Raw genomic sequence first — 15,447 nt, forward strand, 5'->3', positions numbered from 1 at the left:
CACTGCTATGAATATGTAAAGCACCGGACTATGAATACTGCCTTATGACTTGGCTACAATTTGGCTCCCAGAAAACAAACTTGCTTAAAGATTTCTTATCTACTTTTTGTGGATAACTTAAAACTATAAAGTTCATCAGATAAGGATGTGAAAGCACAGCTAAAAGTGGTTAAAACTTTCTTAGATAATATAAAAATGGCATTTGGTCTTCATAAATGTGCAAAAGCAACATTTTAAACAGGAAAAGTTGAAGTACCAAGAACATATCAATCTAGGAAAGGAATGTGATATAAAAGAACTTGAGCAGGAAGGAGTGTATATAACTATTTGAGAATTGACGAAGGATCAGCAATAAAGCATAAACAAATGTGAATAAAACTGAGTAAGGAATAATTCAGAAGACTAAAGCTAGTACTGAAAACACCCTTGACATCTAGGAATAAAGTCCAAGGCTATAAACAGATTTGGTCTTCCTGTTTTGACTTACAGCTATGATGTGATTGACTGTCCCCAAAAGGTAATAGATTAACTGGACAGAAAAACAAGAAAAATGCTTCATGCTTATCAAATGATATATACAAATCACTGTATACTGTGAAGTCCTCCCTCTGGGCCTGAAATCAGGGAACCTGAATCCTCACCACTGACACTGGAGAGGGATGATTACTTGGAATACAAATAGATACACTCAGTATTTCTGGATGCAGACCTCTCTGCATCAAGCACAATTTCCCTTAAGAGCACACAGGGAACACACTCAGCCTGTGGTCTGGGTAATTCTCTGTCTCTCCACAGGTCCCGAGTTAGGCTCCCCACTGGCAAAGCTGTAGGGTTAGGTCCTCAACCAAGTGTCCAATCCAAGTCCCTCAACACCCTCTCTGTGAAACCAGTGCATTGTCTCTGCTCCAAGTAGCTGACACACACACCCACACACACACACACACACACACACACACACACACACACACACACACACACACACACACACACACACACACACACACACACACACACACACACCTGGGAAAGGCTGGCACAGATTACTCACTCTACCAACTTTGCTCAGACTATAAGGTACATTCACTGGCATCAGTCAGTTACTATAAGGCTCTTAAAAGGGTATCCAGTTATGTTGAGTGAAATTAATAATAATATAAATGGTAATGTTGACTAAATAGCAAGGCTTTCAGGAGTGGCCAGAGTTATTACCAAATAAATATACGCAAATACTCTCAAGCTTAAATATTCTTCCAAAAAGACCAGTCACAGTGAAAATTTAAATATATTTAACAATAAATAATAAAAGAACAATAAAATACTAAATATCTATTTATAGTAAACACCAGAGTTTCAATCACAGAAAATATTAAAAATAACACAGCTGGAAAGATTTGCACAGTCACAAAAAACAATTCTTAGCCATTCTCACTATATTTTCCTAACTGATTTAGAGAATTACTATCCCATGGCAAGATGAAGTGGGCGAGTGGTCCTTGTTGTCATATCCAAGACAAAATACAGAATATTGAGAACAATCTCCTACTAATATCTAAATATTATTTCTGGCTTACAGAATGACATCACACACATCTGGTCATCTGACTCTGTTTCTCACACTGTCCCTCATCACTAGAAGCTGCCATGATTTTAGCACTTACATGTCAATAATACATACACAAGATCATGGCTCAGATCTAGTGCAGCTGCTGGAAGTGATAAAACCATAAACACTTCTTCTTCCTACAGGAGCTAATAAACCATACTTCTTACAGACATTGCTTCTTTGGCTGCATTCAAAACTGTGAGATGACATCTTTATGGCTTAGGCCCAGTAGTTTAGTTTTCTTACTATTTTTGAAGTTTGGGATTAGCCTCTTCTCTTCCAGTATCCTCTGTCAAAAACATATACATTTAATTCATATACAGTAATACATGTACATTTCCTTCATTTCCATCAGGGCACATTGTTGACACATTTTAACACAAGTAGCTTTTGAAATACATTTTTAAACAAAAGCATCTGTACAAATCAGTTTGATACACAAATGACATATAATTCTTTATTAAATTCCAGCTAGCTGTGCTGGCATATGTTACACATCCACTGCCCCACTTCTCCTGGCATAATTGTCAGCACCTCCTACAGTCACATCTGTCCCCCCTTTGAAGACTCAGCCTAGTTTTTCAAGTGCCTCTTGAGAAACATTGCTTGGGAGGAATGAGCCTATCTGGGAAGACATCACCCCTTGCTCTGTCTTGATAGCCCAACTGCATTGGCATTGCTAATCCCACTATGGTGCTGCACTATCATATCATTAGCCTGCAACCATAATCTCCACCATAGTAACTTGGAATTTTGCTGGCTGGCTTGATATAGTCATGCTGAGGGATTTTGGTCTGTAGCTATAGTAAATTTCTTTCCATACAGATAGGGTTGAAGTTTCTGCAGTGCCCATACTATGGATTAGCATTCTTTTTCTACTGCTGGATAACTTTCCTCCCTAGGTTGGAGTCTAGGGGTGCTCTTCTCCCTCTGAGGAAACCTGGCCTGAGTATAGCTCCCACCCCATGTTTCAAAGCATGCACCTGCACAACAAATTTGTTGCTGTAATCTAGACTGGCTAACACAGGGGGTCCTCCCAAAGGCCCTTTAAGCTTTTGGAATGCCTGCTCACAGGCTGAGGTCCACATTACCTTGTCTGGCCTGTTTTTCCTTGTCAGGTCCATTAGGGAGCAACTATTGTACTATAACTGGGAATGAGCTTTCTAAAGTACCCCGCTGTCTTCAAGAATGCTCTCACCTTTTTTTTTTTGGTAACAGGGGTAGGCCAAGCCTGAATGGCTGCCACTTTAGCAGGTTATGGCCTGATCTTACCACCCTTCACTCTATGTCCCAGGTAGGAAACCTCTGCTATACCCACATGACACTTACTGGGCTTAATGGTCAACCCTGCCCTTTGAAGACTGCCCAGGACCTTCCTAACATGCTGAAAGTGCTTTTGCCAGGAATGGCTGTAGATAGCAATATTGTCCAGGTAAGCAAGGCCATAATCCTCTGCTCCTGTTAGAATATGATGTACCAGCCTTTGGAAGGTTGCTGGGGCAACTGTCTTCTCAAAGGGCATCTTTCTGAACTCGTATAATTTGAAAGGAGTCACAAAGGCTGACCTCTCTCTAGATATGGGAGTCAAGGCCACCTGCCAGTAGCCCTTGGTCAGATACTTAGCCCCACCCTGCTGCTCTAAGGCTTCATCTGTCCAAGTCATGGGGTAAGCATCTGACTGTGTGTGAATATTTCCTTTCCTGTACTCCACACAGAAGCCAGTGCTGCCATCTTTCTTTGGTACCAGCACCACTGAAGAGGCCCAGGAACTGCTGGACTTCTGGATTACCCCTAGTTCCAACATTTCTTGTATCTCCTCCTTCAGAGTCTGTCTGACTCTCTCAGGCATCCTGTAATGGGCTGGCTTGATAGGCCTTTGGGGTCCCGTATCCACATGGTGCTGCACCAGATGGGTGCACCCAGGATGCCCAGTGAACATGCTACCACACTCCTGTAATACTGCTCAGATTTCTCGAACCTGGGTAGGGGATAGCTGTTGGGACATTGCTACCTCTTCCACTATGGTGTGAGTCTGAGCTTCACTAAGGGGATCAGTCACCAGATCTCCCTCAGACTCCCCCTAACATCCACTGCAAATCCTCAGCACCAGGGCCTCCCTATCATGGTAAGGTTTCATCATGTTAACATGGTACAATTTGTGCCCCTGCCTCCTGCCTAGCAGTTCTACCATGTAGTTAACATCACTGACCATCCTTATCACTTTGAAGGGTCCCTCCCAAGCTGACTGCAACTTATTGTGTATGGCAGAAATGAGAAGCATAACCTGCTGTCCCACAGCATACTCTTGGGCTTGAGAATTCTTGTCATACCAGACCTTTTTCTGCTGTTGGGCTCCTGCCAGATTCTTGTGGACCAAGGCGATGAGCTCCCTAAGCCTTGCCCTGAGGTTTAGGACATATGCCACAACAGACTCCTTGTGAGATTCACACTCACCCTCTCACTCATTACAAATCAGATCTAAAGTCTCCCTCACACTATACCCATAAAGCAACTCAAAAGGTGAAAAATCTGTGGATTCCTGGGGTACCTCTTTGTATGCAAACAACAGATGGGCCAAATATTTGTTCCACTCTCTCTTTTAAGCTGGTCTGCAAATGCCTGTAGCATAGTCTTTAGTGTAGAGTTTAAACTCTCCACAAGAAGATTAGTCTGGGGATGGTAGGGGGTGGTCTTTAGGTGCTTCACCCCACAATGCTTCCGCAGGCAACCAGCAGGTCTGACATGAAATTGGCACCTCTGTCAGTCAGTATTTCTCTTGGGAACATACCGTGCTGAAAATCTCTAGAAAAGCATTTGCGACCTTCTCTGCCTCGATGAAGGATAGAGCCAATGCCTCAGGGTATTTGGTAGTATAATCAACTCTCACTAGGATATGCTTCCCTGTTGAACTTGGGAGTACTCAGAGTTCCTACAATATCCATAGCTACCCTCTGAAATGGCTACTCAATCACAGGCAAAGGCATCAAAGGAGCTTTGACCTTGTCTTTTGCCTTCCATACTTTTTGTCACTGCTCACAGGTCCTGCAGAACCCTGTTACATCCCTTGCAATCCCAGGCCAATAAAATGTTCTGCATAATGCAGCTCTTGGTACGCTTTATGCCCGTATGACCTCCGAATGGAATATCATGAGCTATGGCTAGAAGTGCCAGATGGTAGGTTATAAGCACTACCAACTACTGTATTACCCACCTTCTAGTCCTCCCTCAGGGGTTCACTCCCTATACAGTAACCCTTTGTAATAGTATACAGACTTTCCTTTTTCCTGAGAATCAGGTGCCTCCCTGGTTACCTCCCTCATCCTCTTAGTGTGGGGTCTGAGAGCTGAGCCTGTCTCAGCTCTACTTTTGTGACTCTTACCAGCTCCCCTTCCACAGTATGTCAGGTATCCTCTGACAGCGGTTCCTAACTCTCAGCCTGAGTACTACTACTCACCTCTGCCCTTGCAGTCACTCTGTCCAAGGGAACATCAGTATCTACCCACAGCTGTGGCTCACCTTCAGGCTCACTGCTACAGGGTAGCGCCCTCCTTGAAATAGCCACACCACCAGCCCTGGCTTCAGGTGTGGTGTGTGTCTGTGTGGGTCTCCCCTAGGCTACCAGACCCACATGCCTGTCTCCAAGCCTGACTGCATATAATGGCATGCACACAAGGTACTGCTTTATCAAAATCATTTCCTATCAAGGCATTTGCAGGGGTATCCTCAAACACACCTTCTTGCTTGCTTCCTTTTCCACCCTCCCAGTCAAGGTGAACACTAGCCAAAGCATTTGGAATGGGGTCCCTCCTAAATCTCTGACTGGAGTGGACTGCCCAAGCAAGTATTGGTCCTCTTTAAACACTGGAGGCTTCACAATGGTTATGTCAGAGGCTGTGTCTCTCTTAGTAGTGGCCTGTTTTCAATCCACTAAGACAGGATATAACCTCTGGTGATAGTCTGGTACTCCTGTTGTCTCCAAACAACTTACCACTGGCATACTGTTATTCTCACTTGCTGGCTTTCCCACCTTTTTTCCCCCACTTTGCCTTGGTGGACACCTATATGATACATAGCCCCACTGTTTACAGTTAAATATTTAACCTTTGATCCTGGCTGTGTACCTGAACTAGTGGCTTCACCAGTTACTGGTTGACTCTGTTGGGGTGGTTTAGGCTCCCCACTATGGGTTCCCTTATATCCAGGTGCAGCACTGAATATCCCCTTCCTGTGCAGTGATGCCCTGCTTGCTAAGTAGAGATCTCCTTTCTTCCCCAGCTCATCTTTAGCATTACATTCTCAGTCTGCCAACCAGATTCTCATGTCTTCAGGCAAAGTGCTAAGGGCTTGTTCCCTCACCAAAATGCCTGCCTGCCTTTCAAAAGTGGTGACCTGGCATCCATTCACCCACCTATGAAAATAAGTACTTAGCTCAGCAATATAATCACACAAACTTTCATCTTCCTTGCACCTATGCTCAAGAAACATTTTTCTGTAAGCTTCAGATGTTAACTATAATCATTCAAATAAACATTTCTTTACTTTTTCATAGTTTAAACAATCAATATCAGACAATTTAGAAACAGCAGTTACAGCTTTACCATGGAATAAGGGGGTCAGGAGCCGTACCCAGAGCCCTTGGTCAACATTACACTGTTTACATACTCTTTCAAATATATGAATACAATTATCAAAATTATCACCCTCTGTAAATTGTCGAAGAAATTTAATGACATTTATTGCTTCTGGGATTCAGTTATTCCCTTCCTCATTACCTCCATGATCCTGTTGAAGAGTCAGCATCTCCCTCTTATGTTGATGGTACTTCTAATTTTCTTCAGCCTCCAAACACAGCAGTCTCTTCGCTCATTCTAATTCTATATGTTTCTTCTTTCCTTCACCCTCCAAACAGTGCAGTCTCTCTGCTGATTCTAATTCCAAACATTTAGCCTCCAGTTGAAATCTCTAACTCCAGAAGGATTTTTAAGTCCTCTGAAGAAAAGGTGAACTGTACTGTTTCTGAGGGCTGCAAATTCCCATCAACAAACTTGTCATCCTCCTGATTGCTGGTCTGAGCTGCAACTAAGATAAATCATTTCTTCTTTAGTCAGGTTGGTATACACCAGTCCTTAGGATTCACAAACTTTGGCCAACTGTTTCCTTGTCAGCGTGCCATAATCCTCTGCTGGTATCTTTGCCTGCTTTCCCTGACTAAAGTAAACTAACAAAAAGTAAATAAAAGCTGTTGTGATATGAAACCCTGAATGTTTACCATGTGACTGCTGAGAGAATGCACACCTTTAGTGACAGCTGCTTACAGGTTAAAGAAATTCAATATCCCACTACTGCTCATCAATATGTAACATCCACACTCTGGACCAGTAATCAAGGAGCCTGAATCCTCACCACTGACACTGGAGAGGGATGTTCACTTGGAATACAAATGAATATGCTTAATATTTCCATATGCAGTCTCTCTGAATCAAGCACAATTTCCCTTAAGAGCACACAGGGAACACACTCAACCCACAGTCTGGGTTTCTCTCTGTCTCTCCCCAGGTCCCTAGTAAGGCTCCCCACTGACACAGCTGTAGGGTTAGGTCCTCAGTCGAATGTCCAAGCCAAGTGCTCCAGCACCCTCTCTATGAAACCAGTGTTTCATGTCCCTGCTCCAAGTAGCTGACACACACACTCACCTGGGAAAGGCTGGCACAGATTGCCCACTCTACCAAGTTTACTCAGACTATAAGGTAGAGTCACTGCCACCAGTCAGTTACTATAAGGCTCTTAAAAGGGTATCCAATTATACTGAGTGAAATTAATATTAATAGAAATGGTAATGTTGACCAAATAGAAAGGCTTTCAGAAGTGGCCAGAGTTATCACCAAATAAATATATGCAAATACTCTCAAAACCTAAATATTCTTCTAAAAGGACCAGCCACAATAAATAATAAAAGAACAAGAAAATACTAAATATCTATTTATAGTAAACACCAGAGTTTCAGTCACAGGAAATATTAAAAATAACAAAGCTGGAAAGATTCAGACAGTTACAGAAAAACAATACTTAACTATTCTCACTATATTTTCCTAACTGATTTAGAGAATTACTGTCCCTGGTCACTTACTAGCTCAAGGCAAGATGAAGGCGGTGAGTGGTCCTTGTTGTCACATCCAAGACAGAATACAGAATAATGAGAGCACTCTCCTACTAATATCTAAATATTATTTTTGGCTTACAGAATGACATCATAAACATCTGGCCATCTGAATCTATTTCCCGCACTATTCCCTATCACTAGAAGCTGCCAGGATTTTAGCACCTACATGTCAATGATACATACACAAGAGCATTGTTCAGATATAGTGCAGCTGCAGGAAGTCATAAAACCATAAAACACTTCCCTTCTTCCTACAGGAGCTAATAAACCATGCTTCTTACAAACATTGAGTCTCTGGCTTTACTCATAACTGTGAGATAGCATATTTATGGTGTGAGGCCCAGTAGTTTAATGTTCTTACTATTTTTGAAGTTTGGGATTATCCTCTTCTCTTCCAGTATCCTGTCAAAACATATACATTTAACTCATTTAAAATAATACATGCACATTTCCTCTCTTTCCAGCAAGGCACACTGTTGATAACATTTTAACACAAGCAACTTTGCAAACATATTTTTAAACACAAGCATATGTACAAATCAGTTTGCTACACTAATGACATATAATTCTTTACTAAATTCCAGCTAGCTGTGCTGGCATATGTTACACATCCACTGCTTCACTTGGCATAGCTTGTAGTACTTTCTATTGTCACATATACCAACATTATACATTCCATCCTCTGAAGGAGTGATAAGCCTACTCAAAATTGATTGCATGCATAGATCTGCAGTTGTGGGGCTGTATACATATCTCCTGAACTTGTCAGATCCAAACTTAGTGAAAGTTTTACAACATGAGAAGAGGAAGTCTAAGATGACTTCTCTGCTTAGTTTAACAGAAGCATCCAGGTGTCAAGCAGGGATGGAAATCAAACCAGAAGTAGACAAAAATCAGACAGCAACTGAATGTGCCAAGAAAACAAAATAATAAGTATAAGGAAAAAGATCAGATAAGAAGGAAAGGAATGTGGAAAACCCACAAATATAGTGGCAATTATAGATATCTCCTGGAATAACCTCATATTCATCAGGATTTAATGTAGGAATAGTTAATGGGAGGTGAGTTGAAACCAAAGGATGGAAGGTTAATAATGGCATCCCAGGACAGTGGTCTACATACACATTGGTTTACAAAGTCCATTGAACATGTAAGAGAAACAGACAAATGTAGGTTCTGTAAAAAAGAATTGGAAACAGTCACACGCCTTATTGCTGACTATGATACTCTCATGGGAAAAGACCTGTACACTTTAAGGCAAAATAATGTAGCAAGATTATTGCACTGGGGATTGTGCAAACACTATAATTTAGAAGTAGCTTTGAAACATTGGAAACGTGAACCACAAAGCATTATGGAGAATGGTAAGGTATACTTCACATGGAATAACCCATTACAAACAATTCAAAAATAGATTCAAGAAAACCAGCTATAGTAGTCCAAGAAAAAAAAGACATTGAAATCGCTACATGCAGCAATGACAGAGTCTCATGTACGGAGAGACTCAAAGTAATCAAATATCAAGATTTTCAGCCAGAAATGAGAGCAATGTAGAAGAATGATACCTAGAAAGTTTCAACAGTAGAAGGAGCAAGGGTCTAATAAAAAAGAATCTACGGTTGTATCTAAATATGCAACCAATATGTGTAACTTCATATGAATTGCAGAAGGTGTCATTTATGAGCACATTGCAGGTGCTACAAAGAGCATTTTTGGCTAACATCAAAGATAGAAACAATACTAATTTCATGAACTTCAATTATACATTAAATTAGGAATGGGGTTCATTCCCATCATAGTATTAGAACCCCAAAAGATTTGGAGAAATTAAACCGAATTTTACCATAACGGTTATATCATTTGTAACAAGGGTATTTTGCTTAAATGCTTAGAAAGTTTGTGAGGAGCACATCATATACAAATAAATCACAATGCAATGCCAACAATACATGCTGACAGGAAAGTACCTGCAGCTCTTATCTCACTGAAGCCTAAAATGCCATTTTTGTATACTTCCAGTTCATACCTATACTGCCTTATGATATCCACAAGCTGTTTAGGTCTGACTTCTTTAACTAAGTGACTTTCCAGCTAGGTAGTATTAGAAAGGGCAAGGAGTTATTAACAAAATGACACTAAGATTGTCAATCTAAAATGTCATGCAGTGGAGAATTTAATCATTGCTGTTTGCTACTTAATATTCATATTTCAAATTTATTTTCATATTTTCATAACTGAGAGGCCTACTTGTTATTGAGGAGTATGGTATGAAGTAAAATTGGGAGACAGGATGATTCACTGTCAATGTTGGTTTATATCACGCTACACTGGAAATATCGCTAGTGGTTTACTAGTAATTATGAATATAACCAACATTTCCATATGTATTTAATAGTTCAAAAACTGACTGACTTATAAACTGTTGCATGACACTAAGTGAAACCTCAGATGTTGTTGAAAAAAAGTATTGTTCATATTTGCACTGTAAGTTACACATCTTGAGCAAAATCTGTTTTTAAGTGAAACCTTAGATGTTGTTGAAGAAAGCTGTTGTTCGTATTTGCACTGTAAGTTACACATCTTGAGAAAAATCTGTTTTTATTTGTTTTGCTAATTATATAATTAAGCATATGTTTTCATATTTCTGTAAATATCTCAATAAACTTGTAATTAAAGAGGAATTTCTTGTCTTGTGGAGATTATGTTTGGTTAAACATTTTTAGTAATATATGTCTAAGTTGTACAATTTTCAAGATATGAAAATTTGTGAAAGTTTACAAAAAATATAATTTGGGGTATCTGTGTATTGTAGCATATTGCATTATTTAAGGAAAAGGCTATGAAACTATTATCATTGTAAAGAATACTTCTTACTGATAACATTGCCGTTTGTACAATTTTAAGAGGTTTTATTATTCACAAAGTATTTACATTGGTTTATTTTATTTATTTTTTAGCAAACTCTCTGGAATACAAGATGTGTGTAGGTGGCTAGAGGTGTGACATTCTAGACCACATAGGTGCTAATGAATTATGAGTAGAACTAAACAGAAATTTAAATAAATGGAGATCTTAGATGTCTTTAGGAAGCTGTTAGTCCCAACAAAATGGGTGGCAGCATAGTTACATTTGTAAAACAAAATAATGGGCTTACATTTGTATTGATCTTAAATATCCAAATGAAGTGATTAACAGGGAACTTTACTCATTGCCTGTAGCTAAAGAGGAATTCTCTAGATTGTCAAATGCTAAGTGTTTTTCAGTGCAAAATTCAAAGCAAGAATTCTGGTAGGTAAAGCTAGGTAAAGCAAGATCCAAACTGATTGTATTTAATATGCATTTTTAAGTGCATATTCCATACATTTTCATTTAGTATTTCATCAACATCATATGTATTCCAAAGAGTTATTTCACAGGTTCATAGGTTTATAGGACATTACTAGTCTATTAGCCCTAGAGCCCTTAAACTCCTAGCTATGTTAATCCCAAGTTGCCCCATCTGTCCTTATTTAGTGAATGTATTTTGCAGAGCTAGTCTATGGTCAACACCAGCTCCCCCTGTCCATGAGGGACATAGATGCCACCCCTAGTCAATTGAAGGGTTGGAAGGTGCTGCAATTATACTGATGATCTATTAGTATGAGGCTATCAGACACAAGGAAAGCCTTGTACACCATATTATATAGATTAAGATTGCATAATTTCGTTTTAAGTGAGAAAATTTTAAAATATGTGAATCATGCCCAAAATCTATTGGTCATATTCTAACATAAGATGTAATATAATATGATACAGCATGTGATAACAATATGATACAGTTCATATCAGTTTGTACAAATGTCAAAGCTAGAAGACAAACAGGCATTACAGAGGTTTCTAGTATGCAGTAAATTTTGTAATTCTAAAGAAATGTGTTATTGATGCACCAGCATTAAAATACTGTACATGTCAAACAAAATATATGAGCTATTATCTTAGAATAAACCAATTGTATATTGATCAAGAGAATTATACATGCACAGCAGTCATATGTTTAGATAGAAAAACTGTTGACAGTAGTGTATGGATGTCAGTAATTCTGAGAATATGCATGTGGCCAAGAGAATGAGATAGAAACAGACCATAAGAACTTTCAAAGTATATTCAGAAAGTCTGTGCACATAGCACCACGTAGATTGCAGAGAATGTTACTTAACATACAGAAATATGATATGAAAATGGCATACAAAACAGGTAGGGAATTATAGGTAGCAGAAACATTGAGGAGATCATATAATAACAGAAGCATTAAGAGCCGTTAGAACAATAACTGGAGATTATATGGTTGATACTGCAGTTGCTAATAACAGAAGGAAAAGTATTATAGAGCTGTACTGACAGCAACTTAGAAATGCAGCTACTAAGAAATAATACAGTGAAAGACTGTACTGAGCAGAACCCATTTTTGTCAAAATAATATTTCTTAATCAAATGACATTACAACATTCACATCTGTGAAAGTAAATTAAAAAAAATATTTTATATCTTTTGTACACTTCTCTCCACCTTCCATTCTGTTAATTTGTTGCACCTAGCTTACATTGTGATGTGCTCCATGTAGCTAATGTCACATGCATCACATCTACATAGATCTGTTTAGTATACCTAGTATACTGGCCCAACTCTACATGCATTTGGATGGCATGGATTTATGCCTTAGCTGTCTAGCATGGTGTTCAAGGCACCTAATACAATATCTATGTTCACTATACACATCTCCTATAAGCAGTTTCTCAGGTTGCTCTTTAATTGCATTTAATGTACCCATTTGTTTGACAACCGGGCAAGATAAATGAACTATAGATTTCATTAAAGAGGTTATGACACTAAACTTTTGGAACAAAGTCTGCAAGTTGTCAGAAAGCAAAATAGATTCCCGGTTAAACTTCTAAATGAAACCTAAAAGTAACAGCAAGTAACCATCATATATCATGGATTGCATCCCCTCCTCTGCCAAGGGAAGATGAACTACCTGTTCCACACAATACCAGGTTTATTGTATAATACTGAATGCTCCTTAAAAAAAACACTGCAATCATCCATTTAGAGAAATGGAGATACTACTTTTTGAAACCATGCTTACAAGCCCAAACTATTTCAGTCCATTTTTTACTGGAAAAAGTTAATACCTATAGCATCTGTAGTTTGTGATCTGTAGGCACTTGGTACAGTCAATCTATTGCTGAAAAGATGAAAGCAGAAATTTGCCATTTGCAGGCTGTTCTGCATAATTACTGTCATGTGTTATCAAGACTTTGATGTCCGATTTACGCAGAAGGGGAATAATGAAGTACATTTGGTTAGAATGAACAATGTGGAGATTTTAAGAATATCAGTTTTGTTGCAATCCTGGTTTTAGAGTTCCAGTCCTGTGACCATAATTATCTATAAATGATTATTATTGAATTAAATATCTTCCCAGAAAGGGTGAAATGCATCATTAAACTACTTTTAATGATATTGCACACAACTATATTTCAGAATCTGTAACCTCAAAACAAACAAGTAAATGCTTATGCATTTTGATGTTTGTGTTCCCAGTGTCACAGACAAAATGTATATTTCACATTATAGGTTTTTATACAATATGTATTACTATGATTGCAGTGAAAATTGAACAAATAGTGACACAACCTTTCTTGATATGTTTCAGCCAAAATACATGACCACAGACTGTCTGGTCACATAATTCAGGAAAGTGAATTTTAAAGTATACATTTGGCTTAAAGCCTGTAACTTCTCGACTTCTGAGTAGCAGGCAGATCTCTGCATTGGCTGAACATTTCATTCATTGCTTTTTGTGAGTACAGTACTATCTAAAACAATAGTCACATAAAAAGAATAGAACCTTGAGGCACTGGAATTCCACAGATCCTGAGACAGTGGAGAAAACGACCACGTTAATTACCTGAGAGAACTTCACAGTTCACTCTTCTACAAAAACAATGTCCACTGCTGGTGTGGCATCAGACAAGAGCCTTTGGATTAAGTTAAACCTTACCAGTGAAGATGTATGAGACAGAATGAGGATCCTAGTTCATTTAAAGTAGGGTATTAAGGCTGGAAACATACCTCTTAACTATTCAGATTTTTTGCCTCATACTTTTGGTCAGTTCCTCATTAAAATGATGTTTTTCTGGGAATTCACTGATGATTGAAGTCACTAAATGTGACACTGAGCAAGTCATTTAACCAGACACTGGTTTAGGGTTGAGTCTGAAAAAGGTTCATGGAAATCAGTGCTGTGCTCCAGAAAAGAAAAACAATTACAAAAAGATAATTAAAATAAAATAATGACATACATTATAAGTTTCAGACTTCATATGCTTCAGAAAATGCATGCAAACACAAATTCTGTTATTCTAGCAAATTTCTATTTTAAATCTTACCCTATTTTTGCTTTTACCCCCCCCCCCCATTAGTTTAATCTTTGTCTAGATTTATTGGGCTGAGAGTATGGCTGGAAACTATTAGCATGTCACTTTACTGGGGTATTAATGTATTTTTATCTACAGTGACATTTTTGCTTTACTCACTCTTCCAGAGACCAACTAAAACCACCTAAATCCTGTACAACCATTTGTCAGAGTTATCAGTCTCTCTGAAGATCAGTTCTTGTCCATAGTTACTCCATGCACAGAAGGTACCTGATTTCAACCTCTTGAGGTATGGACTGTCATGCTTGGGAACTCTTCAGTATTTGACTTTGACTTTCAGGACTTTTTAGGTACATCTCAAAGTCTTTAGGCTTGTAACTAAATGTCACTTTCACTCTGCCCAAACTCTATTACTGCATATTTTTCATAGATTTTCTGCTGTTAGGATCATAGGATCATAGGGTCATCAGAAGTTACTAGACTAGGCCCCAGGGTCCTTACAAGCCTAGACAAGTTCAACCCGTGTTCCCAAGGGTGTCTGGTTCAAGCAGACACTAAAATCAGCACCTAATTGCCCCTGTCAAAGAGAGACATAGGTGGAGTCCCTAAAGTGAACTTCCGGTTACCCATCTAATTGTCCAAACTGGACTTAAATAGGGCCAATGAAGGGCTTTGTTTAACATGAATAGGAAGCTTGTTCCAAGGGTGGGGCAACCTCTGTAAGAAAAATCTGTCTCTCAAGCAAGTTCTGTTGATGTCACATAGCAGGTTAAGGTCGAGCGAGTCACCTGTGTGGCATTTGGCTAGTGAATAGGCAGCATTTCCATTAAAGCTGGGTCAGAGATTGCTCTGTATGTGAGGCACAGTTCGCCACTGAGCAGTCTGTATGACACAGAGTAAAGTGACAATGATTTCAGTCTGTCTGCATAAGACAGATCTTGAAGACCCTGAATTTTCTTTGTAAGGAACCTTTGTGGTCTCGCCAATTGCTGCAGGTGTTTGGAAAGGAACATAACAAAGGAAGCATTGTACTCTATTATTAGCCTGATGAGGGAAGAGTACAGGGGGGTTATAACCTCTTTTTTTCTGGAGGCAATGCCCTTAGTTATGAGATGAGCAATATAAAATGCCCTTCTTACCACTGTGGAGACATGATGATTGAAGTTAAAGTTGCTGGCAACCTGTGTGTGCAGATTTCTCACAACTGATTGTGTGCTTAGGCTATTGCTACTGATGTGGTAGTTTGCAGGAACATCACCATTGCTAAA

This window comes from Protopterus annectens, chromosome 1.part2 (genome assembly GCF_019279795.1).
Source record: "Protopterus annectens isolate FY-2018-M chromosome 1.part2, PAN1.0, whole genome shotgun sequence".
NCBI classification, from domain to species: Eukaryota; Metazoa; Chordata; order Ceratodontiformes; family Protopteridae; genus Protopterus; species Protopterus annectens.